Raw genomic sequence first — 17,931 nt, forward strand, 5'->3', positions numbered from 1 at the left:
AGAAACAGGCTAAGAGAAAGGTGGGAAAATAGTTGAACACTTCTTGAAGTCTTCAGAAAGTGGACTTGTGTGCTCTTAGACACAATGATATAAATATCATAACATTTGGTTCATGGTTTATTTAATCCTCACAGCAGATTATAATAATATGCATAGAATCTTTTAAACAATGTTGGAATACAGTAAGTTCTTCATAAATCATGACTATTAACCTCTTTTCCTTTGTCATTATTGTCATCATTGTCTTAATACAAAGTCATAAGTGATACCCTTAAGCAAAAGGATGGTCCCCTCAAATGTTTTACAACTATACTTTCCTTGTTAAACATAAAGTACAAAATTTTAGAGAATACTGCGTCACATAGAATTGTTTAAGAATATGCATGACATCTAATGTTTTATTCATTTTAAAATTATTGCATATCTTATAATTAAAACCCAAATTTAAAAAATAATAGTTTAGTAAACCTGTTTGTATTACTTCTATTTGAAAAACTTAATTCCTAATCAAGTTTTCTCCCTCTGATTATTTTTGTCCTCAAATGTATATTTTCATTATAAGTTTGCTTTTCTAGCATTGGCTATCCTTTAGAATGGAATGTGTTCTGTTTAGTATAATATTTATTATGTGTTCTTTTAGTGCTCAACCCTAATTGGGGACACACACACACACATAAGTGTGTGTGTGTGTGTGTGTGTGTGTATATATATATATATATATATATATATATATATATATATATATCCCTTCATAATAGTTCTTGAACTCTTTGAAATCCATGGATTACCACATGAACAGAAGCACATTAAACTTTAAAACAATATAAATATGTATGATTATTTTGAAAAATATAAAGATTTTGCAAAAAAATGTTGCTGACTGCACATATGCACCTAAAAATAATTATATTACTGAAAACTTTTGTAATCAGTCATACAGTCATTAAATGTTAGTTTGGAAGTATAAAGAAAGTTGGAAAATAGTTTTTTATGAACTCAAGTAATTACTTGCTTCTTTGGTTTCCATAGGACTGCTTTCTTTATAAAAGGTTCATATGGTACAGAATTAGGTAGTGTTTTGGTTATTGTTTTTTTTTTTATTGGTTGTTCACAACATTACAAAGCTCTTGACATATCATATTTCATACATTAGATTGAAGTGGGTTATGAACCCCCAATTTTACCCCAAATGCAGATTACAGAATCACGTCGGTTACACATCCACAATTTTACATAATGCCCTATTAGTAATTGTTGTATTCTGCTACCTTTCCTATCCCCTACTATCCCCCCTTGTTTTGGTTATTGTTATTGTTTGGTTTTTATTATGGGGTGATGTTTTTCTTTTTTCTTTTTTTTTTGTTTGGTAGTGTGATGAATAGTGCTAATTTAGCTTGAGTTTCAAATACTAATTGATATTTTTAAGTATACTTCTTTATAACAAAAATAAATGATTAAGTCAAATGGAGAAATATTAATACAGATAAAGCATTCCAGTTTTCTATTTTATTTCTGGTATTTAAATTTATATACTTTTAGAAATTTTGGCATATTCGCCTATCTGATGCATAAGCAAACTGTAATTTCAACATATATCCCATTTTATGTATTAAATTAGAAGAAAGCTATAGAAAAATACATTTAAAATCATAAAATTTATTAGTAATGTTCTTCGCTATAAAATGGTTTCATGCAGATTTGTGTTTTAGTAAACATTTCCAGTTTAATGATAAATGAATTTGGGGTCAAATGTGAAATAATCTAATGCTGAAATTAAAGCTGTTCTCAGGTAAATTACATAAAATCAACTGATAAAAGCTCATGCTGAAGTCATTTGGATTTTAGATGTAAAAATCCGTGTTGGGAAAGTTAGCTTTAGCTTGACACATGTCAAACAATACGTATGTGTCCATATTCAATATATGTTCATTCATACATCTTTTATGGAATGATCTTGAAATTAAATAACTGTCTCATAGAAAATCAATGTCTCAATGTCCAGACAGAATTAATATCTGATACACAAACTTGTAAACTGAGGCCCCTTTGCCACTGGCTTAGTGTTGAAGCGTGTATTGGAAGAGCTGTTTGGCCATTTGTCCTGGGGCATGTGTGGCTCAACTGATGTCTAGAAGCTGCTAGACTGTGTGAGCTGACTTTGTGGTTTTCTTTCTTATAGTATAAATGACCATTATTTAACTTCTAGCTCTGACTGTGGTCATCTGCACAACTCCAGTGAAGAAAGTGGGGCCATTGGTTGGGGAGGTAGATGCAGAGAGAAGGATGTAAACTAGTGGTGAAAGACTCTCTGTGGCAAGCACTTGAAGCAGTCCCAGCTGGGAAAAAAAAAATCTGCTGTGGGCTCCCATCTCATGCTTCAGTAAACCTAGCTTAAATATAAATACTCTCATGCACCCAAGTGCAAAACAGCTCCATGATTGGATGACCAAAGAAATGAAATTTAAAAGGAATAAATATTCTTATCATTGCTAAATTAGTCAAGAAACTCTTTAAGTCGGACCTTTCCCAGCATAAACTGACTGGTCTTACTGGTTTTTGGTAGCTGTGGATTGCTGTAGAACTCAACTCACTCCCTAGCAAGATGCAGTTCCGTTCTGCTGGGAAAGAGTGTCCAGTAGTGCTACTTGAATGTGGCACAGGGGCAAGGACCTTCTGAGAACTGCCTGATGCCAAGCAGAAAACATAAATACAAAAATTGAGGACAAGCATTTAGAAAATTGTATTAATATTTGACTCAATTATTCTGTGTCTGTTGATTCAAGCAATAGGGATGATTTGAAGTTTTTTAAACTTATATTCCCTAGATTTGTATTATAAATTTAAAATTAGTAGTTTATGACAAATTGCCACAGTTAGATTGAGAAGCACTGGTCTAGCTTTAAGTTTTTAACATAGGTCATTGTAGGTCATTTCTGATCAATGTTAAAATATATTTCTAATAACTTAGAATGTTAAAACAATAAGATTGCATAATTATATACCCAAAGGAACTTATATTTTGATTTATAAACTTCTTCCTCTTCCTTTCCTTAAGATAATTGTTAAATATTTATATGAAAACATTCTATAAGCAAAAAGTAGTATTTAAACACTTAATAGAATGTCAATAGAACTTCATTTATATGTGCTAAAAGATTTTTAGCATTTTATTATAATTTCATAGGGTATTTGAATATTGTGTTCTTAAATATTTATTAGGAAAAAAACTTAAAATATGAATTTATCAACCTGAAATGTAATTTTTTTTTCATGAAAATCTTGACAATCTTCATTTAGAAATTATAAATGAGTGGTCTTTTATAGAGAAAGAATATAAAGACCTCCTTAAAACTTGCAGTAATGAAATGATTTAGATAGTTATGCTAACAAAGTACCTTATTTTAATAAATACCTATTTCCAAATTTGCCAGTAAAAATTTTTCATAAGAACTGATTCTTAAAGCCACAAGGAAGAAATAGGAAAACAAGACTGTTTTTAATCTTCAAAACCATGCAAAACAAAATTTAAACATAGATTTCAATAGAGAAAACTGTTCTCTAATTTGTCACTAGGTCATTGCTCCCTGTATTAAAACCAGCAGTTCCTGAAACCCTCACCCTCAAAGAGTCATTGTTTGAGGGGCCTGTGGCAAGCTAGCACTTGCTTTTTATTATTAAATTGCCATTACTGCCATCTAGTGGCAAGAAATAATTCATGTCACTATGTTAGGGACTGTTGTCTAAGGTCTTAAGGTTCTATAAGTAAAGGGAAAGCTGCAGTTTGTGCCTATCTGTATCACAATCTCATGGAGATGGAATCATAATAGACATCTATTTTACTGCATGAGTTAAAGGGATATGTGTGGAGACAACCCAGAGGGATTCATGCACCTATGATTCATTTTGAAAAGAACTAAAATTACAAATAAGATATTATCTCACAGAACACAGTGAGATTCCTTGAACCATGACACTTTTATAACCTATACAGTTATCTTCTTTTTACATATTTGAATGTAGGTTGTTTTTCATATGCTCATTAAATCTCCAAAATTTAAAATGAATCTTTTTTTTATCAAAGAGTATATAAAACACAGTAACATGGGAATCTTGTTAAAAATGCAGATTCAGATTCAGTATGCCTGGAATAGAGCCTGAGAGTCTGTGTGTTTAAGAGTTCTTAGGTGATGCTATGATGCGGTTTATGATCAGGCCATACTTTGAGTAACTATAACCCTTCAGTATGTTGTCAAAGGAAAGGAATCCAGAGAGGAAGCAAATGCCCATGGAGTACACTTCTCTGTACATTATCTTGTTAAAATGGAATAAAGTAGCCCATTCAGTGGCTTTTAGCGTAAAATAGCCTTTATTTACTTGTTTGGTTTTTGCTTACTATGTGAGTAACTTTGGGCAGGACGTTAAACAGCTCAGAGCTTCAGTTTTGTTACTGTAAAGTATCAGTCATAGCAGCTTTTTGTGGTTCTCTGAGGAGGAGTATTTGAGCTGAATATCTCAGGATGACCTTATGAATTTGCTCTCATTAGATTAAAAACAAGCATCCACAATTTTAAATAGTTAAAACTGAATGTGTAAATTATTTAGTAGAATATGTAGCACTTAGAGTCCAGCAAATAAGTGTCACAGAGTAAATTTCAGGGCACAAATCTAAAATACTCACACTCTAGAAACTTGACTTCAATGAAGAGAGAATTTTGACATTTCCATAAAAGCAATATAATATATGAATCCATGAAATGTGTTACCTTGAAGTTTTCATGAAGGATAAAATAAATAAGAAATTTGTGAATTATTCTCTAATAAAATTCAGTTGAGTGTGGGGAAGAGAAAAAAATATGATATTAAAGAAATGCTGGGGTTATTTACTTTTGCCTTTTTGTATTACCTGGAACCAGGCCTGGAATAGAAGGGAAATACATCAAATTCAGCATCAATTTCACATCATGCAACAGCACATGTAAACTATGAGGACATAAAAGGGCAAGGACTCCAGATAAATTTAATAGTGTTTTAAGCCTGTTGCAGAGAAAATAGGCCATGAAAATACCCACTGCTTTCTAAATTATTAGAACAAATTATATTTTATATATTTGAATTCTGTCATGTCATTCTTCTCCTGTAAATATTTTTACATGATTTATGAGTTCTGTTACATTCCTTAGTGGCATGCTAAATCGTAAAAATGTGTGAAATATTATTCATATTCACAAAATTTTTCTGCAAAATACAGAAGTGTTTAGAACTATGGTTGGATAAAAGAGTTCACTTAGATGCTGCTTCTGAAAGAAATTAGTCACTTGGCTTATGTTAGTAGATGGTTCCTAATTCTGATTCTCGGAATCTAAGCTTTGCCTGAATTGTAGTAATGTTTGATCTCTATTATTTGTGAATTGCAGAGAACCAGGCAACCTATTAAGGTTAACATATGAGTTAACATCAGTATTAACTTTCTGATTTTGATAATTGTGGTTGTGGTTCCTTTTTTTGTGAATTGTGGTTAGAATTTTTCTTGTTTGTTGAAACATATACTGAGTATCAGAGGTGATAGGTCATCTTTTTCAAATTGTTCATTAAACAATTTTGCCCTTATTAAAAAAATCTAAAATTTGCATTACACATTAGAATCAGAATTACTGTTATTAGCTGAAATTGATGCTGGTGGCTATTTATGCATGCTATCAATTCAGACATAGCATATTGATTCTCTTTCTGAAAATTCCTCTTTTCTCTGAAATTTGAAATCTTTTCAAACTTTCAATGTATATTAAAGATAAGTCATAGTGTGTTTTGTAATGAAAGTAATTTTTATAACCATGTAGTTCAGACACTATCTCAGCTTCTAAATTGCAAGTATGGTAGAGAGAAGACTGACTATAAGCCAGTGAAATCTTTGTAGTGTGAGCAGCATAATACATTAAGAAATAACATTTTTAAATTTTATTAGATGATGGAATTCAAGCTGGTGTTATTAAAGGGGTCAAGGAAGAAATTATTGAATCCTATTCCTAAGAGATGCAATTCCAATATCCTGTTATAACAACAAAAGGCTAGCATTCAGGATATGTAATAATTTAATAGGATAATTTAAATAGGATACTTATATACCTGTGCTCATAGCAGCATTATTCACAATGGCCAAAATGTGGAAGTAACCCAAATGTTCTTTGGGAAAAAAAATGTGGTATATTCACAATACTGGGGTATTTCTTCAGCCTTCAGGAAGGAATGAAATTCGAATGAAATTCTAATACATGCTATAGCAAGGATGAGCCTCAAGGATATGAGTCTAAGTAAAGTTTACCAGAAACACTGGGACAGATACTTTAGGATTCCAGTTATATGAGTATCTGACAATAGCCCAAAATGAGAAATGTTATAATATGTTTTGTATGTGTTTGTATCACAATAAAAAAAATTCTAAAAAAAAAAGCTAACAAGCCAGGAATGGTGGCCTATCCATGTAATCCCAGTGGTTCAAGAGACTGAGGCAGGGGAATGGAATGTTCAAAACCAGCCTCTGCAACTCAGTGAAACCCTTTCTCAAAAAAAGTGCTGGGGGTGTGCTCAGTGGTTAAGCACCTGTTGATTCAATCCTTCATACCAAAAAAAAAAAAAAAAAAAGTTAACAAGATCCTAGGAATCATGCAACATACAGGTGGTTCTTAGTAACCATATAATTAATTACACAAAAATAGAAAAGATAAGAATTGATAGAGTCAGAAAAATAATGTGGAAAGTGAGGCAAATGAGCAACTCTATGTGTGCTTCCAGCAAAGTTAATTAACACTAGCACTCAACATCTATCTTAGTCTGTTTGGGCTTCTATATAAAAATGACATAAACCGGGTAGCTTATAAACAAGAGAAATTTATTGCTCACATTGTTGGAAGCAGCAAAGTGCAAGATCAAGGAGTTAGCAGATTTAGTGTCTGGTCAGGGCTAGCTTCCTGGATCATAGATGGTGTTTTCTTGCTGTGCCCTCCCAAACATGGTAGAAAGGTCCAAATCTCATTCATGAGGTACCACACTTATGACCTAACTGCCTGCCAAAGACCCCCACCTCCTAATAACACCACTTGTGTGGGGGGGCAGAATTAAATATATTAATTTAGAAGAGGGGAACATAATCCATAGCAATGTCTTAGCTGGTCATTGTGGAAATACTGGAGAACTTAGAGCATCAATCATCATCTCAGACACATAGTAAGTTCTCAGTAATGGGTGGTGATTGTTGCTTTTTCTGGTGGCATTGTTGTTTGAATTTTCAAGATGTAGAGACAGAAATTTGATGTAAATAATAAGAAATTCAACTAAATGCTGCACTATAAATATACAATCACAAAAATGAGCTTTGTGATCCAAATATAAATGTGTTAAAGTAGTTTAGACACAAGTCTAAATTCTAGATAACCACTTCTTCACTTTCCTTAACTACTATCAGAGAAATAGGATCAATAATATCACCAACTATTTACTATATACACATTTTCAGTTTAATGAACATTTTCATATTTGACTATTTCACCTTCTCATCAACCCCTCCAAAATACTAATGACAAAAATTCAATGTTAAAAATTTCCAACTTAAGCAAACATTGTGACCAGCAAAGTTATGATGTTAAAAAGTGACACAGAGTTGAACACTGGGTCTTCTAACTCTAAGCCACTCTGCTGCATATTATGGAATAGTTATAAACCAAGTATTGACACCTTTGTGCTTTCTTCATATTAGATATTTAGTGTATGAGCTTATTTAAAAAATTATGGCATAGAATACATTAATCCACACTTTATTGTAAGATAGAAATTCTTGGATGTGTTTAAAGCTATTTAATGTCAGACTTCTTTCAGAAGCCTCAGTTCAGCAGTTCTAGGCTGCAGATCCCCCTAATTTCTACAGATTAGATAGCACTAGTCTTAATTCCTAGATCAAAGAGTGCCAGTGGTGAAGCTGGTAGCAAGAGGTGAACTGCAAACCTCTTACAATAACACCACAGAGAGACATAACCATGTTAACATAATTTGTGAGTGAGTGTGGTTTTGTGGACTGAACGCAGGGCTACATCCATGCTGGGCAAGTGCTCTACTACTGAGTTATTTCCCCCACCCACACAATTTTGAATATCCCATTAAAATTTTTTTTCTTCATACACATTTTTCCTGACATAAATATGTTCAAGCAGTGCTTTCATTGCCTGCCTTCATGTTCCAGATCATCTAAACTTTGGTACAGTCTCTTTTGTTTCTGTCCACCAAGGTTGTCTTCATGAAAACCCAGGAAGATTTTCACCATCAATAGCTCCTTCTAAAATTATTCATGTTTGGTCAGTGCTCTGGGCTGAAACTCCACCCATCAACATGACTTCACTATAGAAAACAAACCGGTTTGATTTTATATGGGTACATGTGTAACTGTGTTGCTGTACTAACATGCTAATAAGCAATGGTTTAAAGAGAACATTTATTGTATAAAAGTTTATTATAGTTTGTTTTCATAATTCTTTATGGGGTTAGATTTTTTTTTTTTGCATTATTGGTACATAGACACCATGTCATTTGTTTTGTTAATTGCTACATGCCACCTGAAAGTTTATTTTTCCTCCAAAGGAAATGGCAACTTTGTTCTTTAAAAAGACCGTAAAAACAAAATGACTTAGCTTGTTTTTAAGAGCATTCTGTCTTTTGGATAGACCATGTAAAAAGCCTGCCCTGCGCGTGTACAGTAAAACTTGTTTTAGCTAACGGCTCTAGCAAAACCTAGTTGCCTAAGAAAGATGTAGAATTGACTAAAAATTGAACAAATACTGTCCTTGAAATTTAGAATACTTTAAAAGCATCCATTTTAATCACCAATGATCTGCATAACTGATGCCAAAATGAAATAATAAAAGATTAGATTGAGAAATAAACTTTAGGTAAAATGTTAAGAAATAAAACATGCAAGAGAAACTTAGTTTTTCAGATTACTGATACAAAATGCTGCCAGATGTTGCTAATAATGCGGCACTGGAGACAATAAAAAAGCATTAATGAAAATGTTGTCACTCAACAGATTTTTAAATAATGTCTTTGTTGTACAAATAATAAATGTTTATTATAAAACATGAAGAAGACAGATAAATAAGAAGTAAATTATTCATAATCTCTGTTTTGAATATAAACTATACATATTTTGATACAGAGCATATATTCTTCTGCACATGTACACATTTTTTGCATGCATCAATTGATCCATATTATACACATTGTTTGTTAAGCAGCATTTTAATGTAAATATTGAAAATAACTTTTCATTTCATAATTGCTTTTGAGAATTGGGAGTATCATTTAAAAACATAAAAAGCAGTCTTTCTTAAAGAAGAGCTCAGTTCCTCCCTGTTGATTTAAAAAATAATAAAAAAAATCTACCTCCTTGGAAACTATGGAAATAACATTCCAACATAGTGATGTTTTCCCAGGAACTCCACACAAGTTCCTAACATACAATCTAGGTGCCTGTGCAGATAATCTTTAAGCATGGCATGTGCATGTAATCCTTGAGGCCTCCAGCACATTCTAGAACAAGTATGGACAGAAAAATTGTACTGGGAAGCTGAGACCAAGGTCAGAGGTAGAATGTAGAAGGCGATAGGAGTAGGCCAGGCTCACAAACATGTAAATGAGAACTTGAAAATAGTGTGTTATAGGGAGCATGGGTTCAAGCAAAGATATCAAAAACTGAAGCATGAATTGTCACAGTGAGCACACATCCAAAAACTATAATGTAACAAAAGACCAGACTCTAAGAGATTGTGAAATGGATATGAGTACCAATAATAAATTTTAAAAGTCCTTGACATATATTAATTCTACTAATATTTATTGAACATAGAGTAGTTTTATACCCCACCCGTAGCTTCAAACAGTTTATTACCCACATAGTGTAGTAAGACAAGATTTGACAACTACTATAATAAAAAGCAGTGTATAATTCATGTGATGTAAGAGTAAGTGCTATAGGAATTTATGTTTGAAAGTTACTTCTGACTTTTGTAATATAGAAATTTATGATAATAATAGCAGCAAATATTGACAAGTATTTTATAGACATTATTTTTATCTTCACAACAAATTATGAGGTCAAGTTTTTTATTAGGAAGATAGTGCATATGGTGGTTACAGTCTTGGAGCCAGACTGTCTGGGTTTGAATGTCAGCTACTTATTAGTTTGACTTTTGGCAATTTATTAAACTCTGTTTTTCCATTTTCTCATCTATAGAAAAAAATAATGGTAGTATCTATTTCATAGAATTGTTGTAATGATGAAATGTGTTAATTACCATTAAGTACTTAGAACTATCTGTATCAATGTAATTCATTGTGTGTGTGTGTGTGTATGTGTGTGTGTTTTGAAGAATTAAAGTCTGGACTATTTTAGCAATATACCTACATTATGCAGTAAATGGTAGCATCAGGGATGAAATGTATCTCTACCATTTCCTGAATATGAGTTTTTAATTTAGGCACTTTAATGGAAAGGAGTGAGTCAAAGATACTTTGCATTTTGATTATGGGTGACTAGAGTCATTTATGAAATAGGAAGCAACTATTAAAGGGTTTTGTGGTGGTGTTGCTATTGTTGCTGTAGTTGTTGGAGTGAGTGAAGTTTTAATGAAAGGCTTCAAATTGGAACTGTTGATGAGGCATTCAGAGTGAAAGGTGTAGCTGTTAGAAATCCTAGCCCAGAACTATGGAAAAAGTTGGAGTTGAGATTAGGGTGGAGTTAACAATTGATACCAAGAGAGTAGGTTATAATGGCAAGGAGAGAATATTTTAAAAAGCAAAACATGAAAAAAGATAGCCAAGGTGAGAACTGATTTGTTTACAACCATGGGGAAGAAAAGTAGAAGTGGTAACAAGTCTCACTGGAGACAGTGACATCCTAGCACAGATGCCCAAGAACATCACTAACAGTTGGGTAGAAATCTCAGCTATGTAGGAGGAGAGGAAAGACAATTCCATTTGTCCACCATGAAATTGCACAAGAGAAACAGGCCTTAGGAAATATGAACAGTCTCACTAGTCTTGGGGGATCCTGTTGAGGGGAATACTGTTTTGAGAGCACTCAAATATGCAAAGGTTCCACCTGATTTTGGTCTGTCCTGGGTCTATAATTGATTTCTGTAAGATCATATTAATCCACTTCAGGGTTATCTGGAATTCAATGTGAGAATCAATTTCATCATGTATTTAAGTTAGAAAAATGCTGTCCTTGGGCCACTTAAATTTCCACTCTTTCTGACTATACTCCCTTGAAAATATCAGAGACCTAGATGGAACCAAGGAACAGAAACAGAAAGCTTTATAACCCATATCTACAATACTAGCCATATGTGAATATCAAATTTAAATAGACTCAAATTAAATAAAACTTAAAATTTAGTTTCTTAGTTGTACTCTCTGCATTTTAAATATTCAATAGCCCCTTGAAGCTTTTGACTATCTCATTGAGGGATGAAGAAGTATAGAATATTCTTCTCATCCCAGAGAGTTCCATAGGACAGAGTTACTTTAACTAGCATTTACCTTAAGATTTCCATAATTTTTAAACAATCTGGAGGTAAGAAGATCAGATTTTAAATGTTGGGAAGTTTTCAGCCTAAATAGATAGCAATAATAAGCCATAACAACAAAATCTTTTTCTTCACTTTCTTTTTAAATGGTTCTACACATTTATGTTTCTTTCATCCATAAAAGATAAATTATTATCTCTCTCATTTTATGCATAAAATTTTATCTTTTGAAAACCTTTTTGTTTCTTGTCATAGCCACAAGATGGTTACTTCCCAATAATTTTTTCAGTCTTTTGGTGTGATTTCATTTAAAGCCTAATTCAGGAGTAATTGCCTAGGAAATATAGGAATTTTTGTCTGAGTGATTAACTGAACAATTTCAAATTCGAATTATATAATTACTGTTTTTATTCTGTTTGAAAATGAAACAAAAGGTGTCTTAGATAGATATTAACTTTAATAAAATAAATATACATTTTTCTATTGATACCTGTTGATATGCATTGAGGATGAATAAATTCAGCTTGTCAAATGACTTTTTATAAATTATGTTGATAAATACTATGAAGCAGTATCTCTTTGTAACTACTAAGATGCTCATGGTTAGTATTGTGTTAAAGGCAAGCCCACATAAAGATAAGGAGTGCTTAGTTTTCCAAGTATACAACATACCTCCCAAATATAATTGACATGTTTTTGATGGCTGTCATAAATTTTGCTAGTTTATTTTTTGTTCAGTATGAAGTGCAAACAATGTTTATACATGCATTTTTAGGAATCTGAAAATTATATTGTATTAAGGCAAATTTTGCTTAGATGGGGATATGATTTTTAATTTACATCATTTCAAAGGAAAAAGAAGGGCTTCAATGTGCTTATGTTGTATAATTGTTAGTTTTTTTTATCTAAATATTTCCAAGAATGTTCTACTAATAATTTATTGTTATTTTCTGATTTTGTTTAGTAATGACAGTGAGGAATATGACTTTCTCAGAAATTTTGACTTTCAGTGTCACAGGGAAAGACCTGGGAAATTGAGTTTTCTTTCAGTATTTACACTGATATTAAGTATATAGCAGATTCCATTTCCAGAATCAATTTATAATGAGTGTAAATAAATACTGCTCCTAGAATTTAACAGTGATGGTAAAATGACAATATTAGTCTTTCTTCTAAATTTTGTAACACAGAATTATAAAGAATATTTTAATAAAATTAATTCTACTTTTGACTAGGAAAAAAATTTACTATGAGTATTTTATGGGCCTTAGCTAAAAAGTAACAGAACCCAAAATAGGATAGGTAAGTGACAGTTGAATAGATTGTATGCATTAGAGGAGAATAAGCTACAATTTTGGAGAAATCCAGCAAAATCTGTGGCACAAAAATAAGATAGTTGTTGAAAGTTCTTTTCTAAGATGTTCTTCATTTTTATTTATTTGTGAGACTAAAGTACTAATTTCTCAGGTATTTCACTATGGCCAATGCTTAGAAGAATATATCCTTGTTGAAGTGCATTTCCTGAAGTCATCATTAGAAGTCATACTGTATTGGCCAGGATGGTATCTTCAGTTAAATGAGGTTTTAATTCAGAGGCCCAAGACTCAAGGCAGGTTTTAGTATTCAAGATGATAAATGAATTACCTGTTTAGGTAGTTTGAAATTTTACATTTCAAGTTGCATTTTAAAGCAAACAATTCCATTATATTATAAGATCTTGAGCTCCTGGGTCATTCAAATTCTGTCAGCATCTTTGTGTTTTCAGTTTGCTTAGTTATATGTTTTCTCAAAACATGAAACAATTATGCTATACAATTAAGATTGTTTTTCTATCCTTCATCTCTTCTCAGCTATCATGATTACGTGATCAATTTACTGCACCAAGATTCCTCACATGTTACATTGCTTCCATTAGTTTTTTCTTACTCTGGCTTTAATACCAACCATTTTAGGTTATTATTGTTTAAAACTTAATCTCTGTTTTAGAATCACATTGAGTATGTTTGAATGAACAGTTGCATTCTCTAGGAAAAAGTTTAAATATTTTTCTGAGTGGAAAATTTTAGAAATAAATAATTTTTAAGTTTTAAATTGTGTGCCATTCTGAGTAGTGTGATTAAATCTCTTGCTGTCTTGCTCTACCCCATTGGGAGGAGTTATCTCTGTACAAGGTATCCAAGCTGCATATGCTACCCACCTGTTAGTTACTTAGTAGACACCTTGATAATCAGATTGACTTTTACACTGTCACAGCCCTTGTGTTCAGGTAGGTCTTATTCTATTGGCCCCAAAAAGCAAGAGTAATGATGCTAACAATTCAAGCATGTAAAATAGAAACAGTAAGCTGAATTTCTTTAAGTGAATAGTTAAAAGTTCTCAAGTTTAGTAAGGAAAGAAACACCATATGCTGAGTTTTCAAAGATCTATGATAAGAATGAATAGGAAAACCTATAGTGTATATGGGGTTCAGTATTATCCTTGGTTTCAAACATGCAATAGGGGTCTTAGGTAAATATCTCCATTGATAAGGAAGTACCTAGCCTCATTTTTCTCAACTAGAAAATAGGATATATCTACATTGCCAGACTGCTAGAAGTCTCAAAAAAAAAAATCTCCATATGTGGTAGAGTAGAATCCTAATAAATGCCAGCTGCCTTCTCTTGTTTCTTTTTCTAAATTGTAGTTATCTTCTAGCACCATGCTGATTTTTAATATGACTGGACAGCAAATTCTAGCTATCATCCAATTTATCCATTATCATTCATTCAGTCCTTATATAGTTCATAAGAGCTCAGACTTGAAAGGGCCTTAAAATAGCATTTAGTCAACACTTTCACCCAAAGACATGGAGTCTTCCATTTATTTTTGAGTATTTCCATTACTAAAACTCTTTGCTTCACAATGCAACCCAAAATAACTTTTAGGAATTGATATTGATGGCACAAAATCAATCCCCCTAAACAGCTATATTACTGCACCATAAATCTTTGCAAGTGAGGACTTCCCCACTTCTTTTGATAGTGTTTTGTTGGGTATACTTTTCACATACTTCACAGGATTTCTAATCTTTATTTTAATATACCATTATTTTCATTTAAATCATAAAATAAAATAGGTCTTTTTCCCTTTAAAATTCTATTGCTCCTGGTTTTCTAATTCTAATAATGAGATCAACCTTCTGGTTACACAGTGAAGTTCAGTGGAATCTACCCAACCAATGTCTTTTACATATATTATAAAAGTTATTGGAAATAATTTTACATTTTTATTTGAATAAGATGATCCTAAAAGAAGGTAGAAATCACCCCTATTCATATTTTTACAAATTTGTGTTATGTGCATAGGTACTAGCTGATAAGTTGAGGCACATAAAATATTTAGGATTTCATCATGCTACTGAAAAAGCCAGTCTCAGAAATGAAGGTTTGAATTTTTCCTCTCATATATGGAAGCTAGAGCAAAATAATGGAAAGAAAGAGGGGAGGATCACATATCTTAAAGATATAGGGACGATCAGTGGAGGAGATGAAGGAGATGAAAGGGAGGGAGGAATGAATGACAAGAAAGGTTAGAAAATGTGGAATGAATTTATATATCTGAGCTGTTATAGTTATGTGCATATGAAAATATACCACAGGGACTTTCACCTTTATGTATAATACAAAGAACCAATAAAAAATAAAGAAATGAGGGCTGGGGATGTGGCTCAAGCGGTAGGGTGCTCGCCTGGCATGCGTGGGGCTCTGGGTTTGATCCTCAGCACCACAAACAAATAAAATAAAGATGTTGTGTCCACCGAAAACTAAAAAATAAATATTAAAAAATTCTCTCTCTCTTTCTTTAAAAAAATAAATAAATAAAATAAAGAAATGAGCTAAATGAATATAAGTAGAGTAGAAAAAGGAGAATAGAGGGAGAGAGTTAGAAGGGGGAGGTGGGGAAGCAAGGGAATATGGAGACTGAAATCAAGTTCATGCATGCAAGATTTTGTCCATGTGAACCCAACTACTATGTATAACTATAAGGCTCTAATAAAAATATTGAAGAGTTTATTCAGGCATTACTAATTCATGAACTTAGCTGCTCTAGATTGCAAGTGGTTTGAGACTCTGACAAAGGGCAGGAGGAGGGGAAATTTTTTATAGGGTAAATTCAGAAGCAAGGCAAAGAAAATATTTGATTGGTTAAGAGGAATAGTAGCCTTATTTGGACCATTCCAGTGGAAAGTCCCTAGTTAAATTTGTGACTGACTTAAAATATGGCCAGTTGCAGTGAGCTGGGTTTCTGTTTGCTTACAAAAGAGGCCCACGGTGCTGGAGCTATCTCAGACTAATGGTCTCCCAATTAAATTTCTTTAATATGGGAAAAGAGAGAGAGAGAGAGATAAAGAGAGAGATTGATTTTACTTTTGCTCAAAATGTCTAGTGTGGAAACCAAGAAATTAAAAGTAACACAATGTTCTGTGTTGTCTAATATGGTACTTCTCAAACTACTTGTAGTGAAGGAAACTTTCTTTAAAATAGTTTTAATATCTACAGATTTTTTTTGAAAAATAAAATAAAAATTAATTACTATAAAATTTAAATAACATGACATTTAATCGAAACCCTGTTTTTCATTGTTTTGTTCCACAGATTATAACCTTTATTATAATTTAGGAATATAAACAATTTCTAATTTTTTTCTTTATTTATGCATTTTCTTTGTTTCAAAAAAAGCAATGAAGAGTCTGCCAGAAGGCCTCACTCTCAGGTTACACCTGGAGTAGCATTATCTTATTGAACATAAGACAGCTGGATCAGGAAGAGGGTACTAAGGAATGCTAAAGATACTTGTTGGTATGAAAGACACAACAATGAATACACCAAATAGCATGTTCTAGTTTATATTCTAGTAGAGAAAGATGTATTAACTAAGTAAAATATATATCACATTGTATGATTATGTTTCATCGACTGAAATAAAGCAGGCAAAAGGATAGGAAGAGTATGGGTTTGGGGGGCAAAAAAAAAGTAAATTTAAAGACATTTCTTTTGATACTTGTTGTAACAGATTGTTTCCCATGAATAAATTTTTAATCATCACTCTACTGTGATTATAGATGGCTGATAGCTATAATCTGCTAATTTATAAATGGTAAGATTAGATTATGTGAGAATGAAGTTGCCTTTCACATCCAGGGCAATCCTTTGTTTTTCCCTACAAAAATTTTATGTTGTTAAAACATAAACATATTTTTTACTTTAATGACTAATATCTGTGTAAGTTTTTTCACATATGTTCATGGAGATTGAGTTATGAATTTTTATCATAAAGTTCTTATTGGTCTTATTATCAAATTTATGTGAAGTTGATGAAGTAAATTGAACAGCTTTCCTACTTTCTTTTTAATCTATAAAACATTTTTGTGGTAACAGAGAACTGAAGAGATGGTGAAATTTACCTGTAAAACTTGGTGAGTTGTTGAATATTATCATCCAATTCAATATTTCTCTCTTTAGCCAGTATCCTATCTATATTATTTCTTATCTATTGAGGCTTATATCTTAATGACAATTATTAATTTCTAAGATTTATCATTGCTTGTTTTTCATATCACCTGATTTTTGTCCATATCTGCTGATACATGCTTTTGAAGTGGAAATGATTATATACTAAGCACACTTATTTTTTTGTAAGATGAATTTAAAGTAAACTAGAGTTCCAATTTTAAGATTGCTGCTTGTTATTTCCCTCTGTATACTAGACCATTTGTTTAGGTATTTAGGTTTAAAGGCTTATTCTGAGTGACAGTCCAAACTACGAGACTCTCTCTTCAACCATCTGTGAGTGTTTTTGTAGTTGTCTTGCCTATTGCCTCATCCACATTAGTTTGGAGATGCATTATTCCTGTCACAGAGCTTTTGGGTAGGTTGGTTTAATTACTGGTTAAAAACAATCTGTACTTAAGCCCTGGTCCTTTTGTAAAGCTAACTCCCCAAATAGCTTCAACTGTGAGTATTTTGTGCTATTGTTATTTATTTTTCTTTCTTAACCTTTCAGTCAACAAGGGAGCTTTACCTGTCCCTGGTTTCAAGCAGAGAGCAGAGCTGTTTCAGGTCTACTAACTCATGGGAAACGTTTTAACTCACTCTTTTTCCATAAGGGGCTGAAAAGACCACATTTGTTCACTTTCTATGTTAGTCAGATCTTTATGTGATGAAAATACCTGACAAATACAGCTTAGAGGAGTAAGAATTTATTTTGGGTTCAGGTTTTCAGAGGTTCAGTCCATTGTCAGCCAGCTCCATTACTCTGGATCTGTAAGGAGGCAAAAACATCACGGTGGAGGAAAGCTGTCATTTACAGCAACCTAGAATCC

The 17,931-nt window shown here is 32.3% G+C and overlaps 1 protein-coding gene across 3 annotated transcripts in view; it reads left to right on the forward strand.

Annotated features, from left to right (window-relative positions):
* Positions 1 to 17,931, forward strand: part of LOC308653452 (uncharacterized protein) — a 697,023-nt gene that overhangs the window by 445,948 nt on the left and 233,144 nt on the right. The window contains exon 11 of one of the 3 annotated variants that reach the window (XM_081302014.1): positions 13,421 to 13,515. The exons of the other annotated variants lie outside the window; for them this stretch is intronic. The gene's annotated coding sequence lies outside the window, so the exon portion shown is untranslated. Of the gene's footprint in view, positions 1 to 13,420; positions 13,516 to 17,931 lie in introns of those variants that run through there. 3 annotated transcript variants of the gene reach the window in all.

Source organism: Spermophilus citellus, assembly GCF_964194105.1.
Source record: "Spermophilus citellus genome assembly, chromosome: 7".
In the NCBI taxonomy this organism is placed as follows: Eukaryota; Metazoa; Chordata; class Mammalia; order Rodentia; family Sciuridae; genus Spermophilus; species Spermophilus citellus.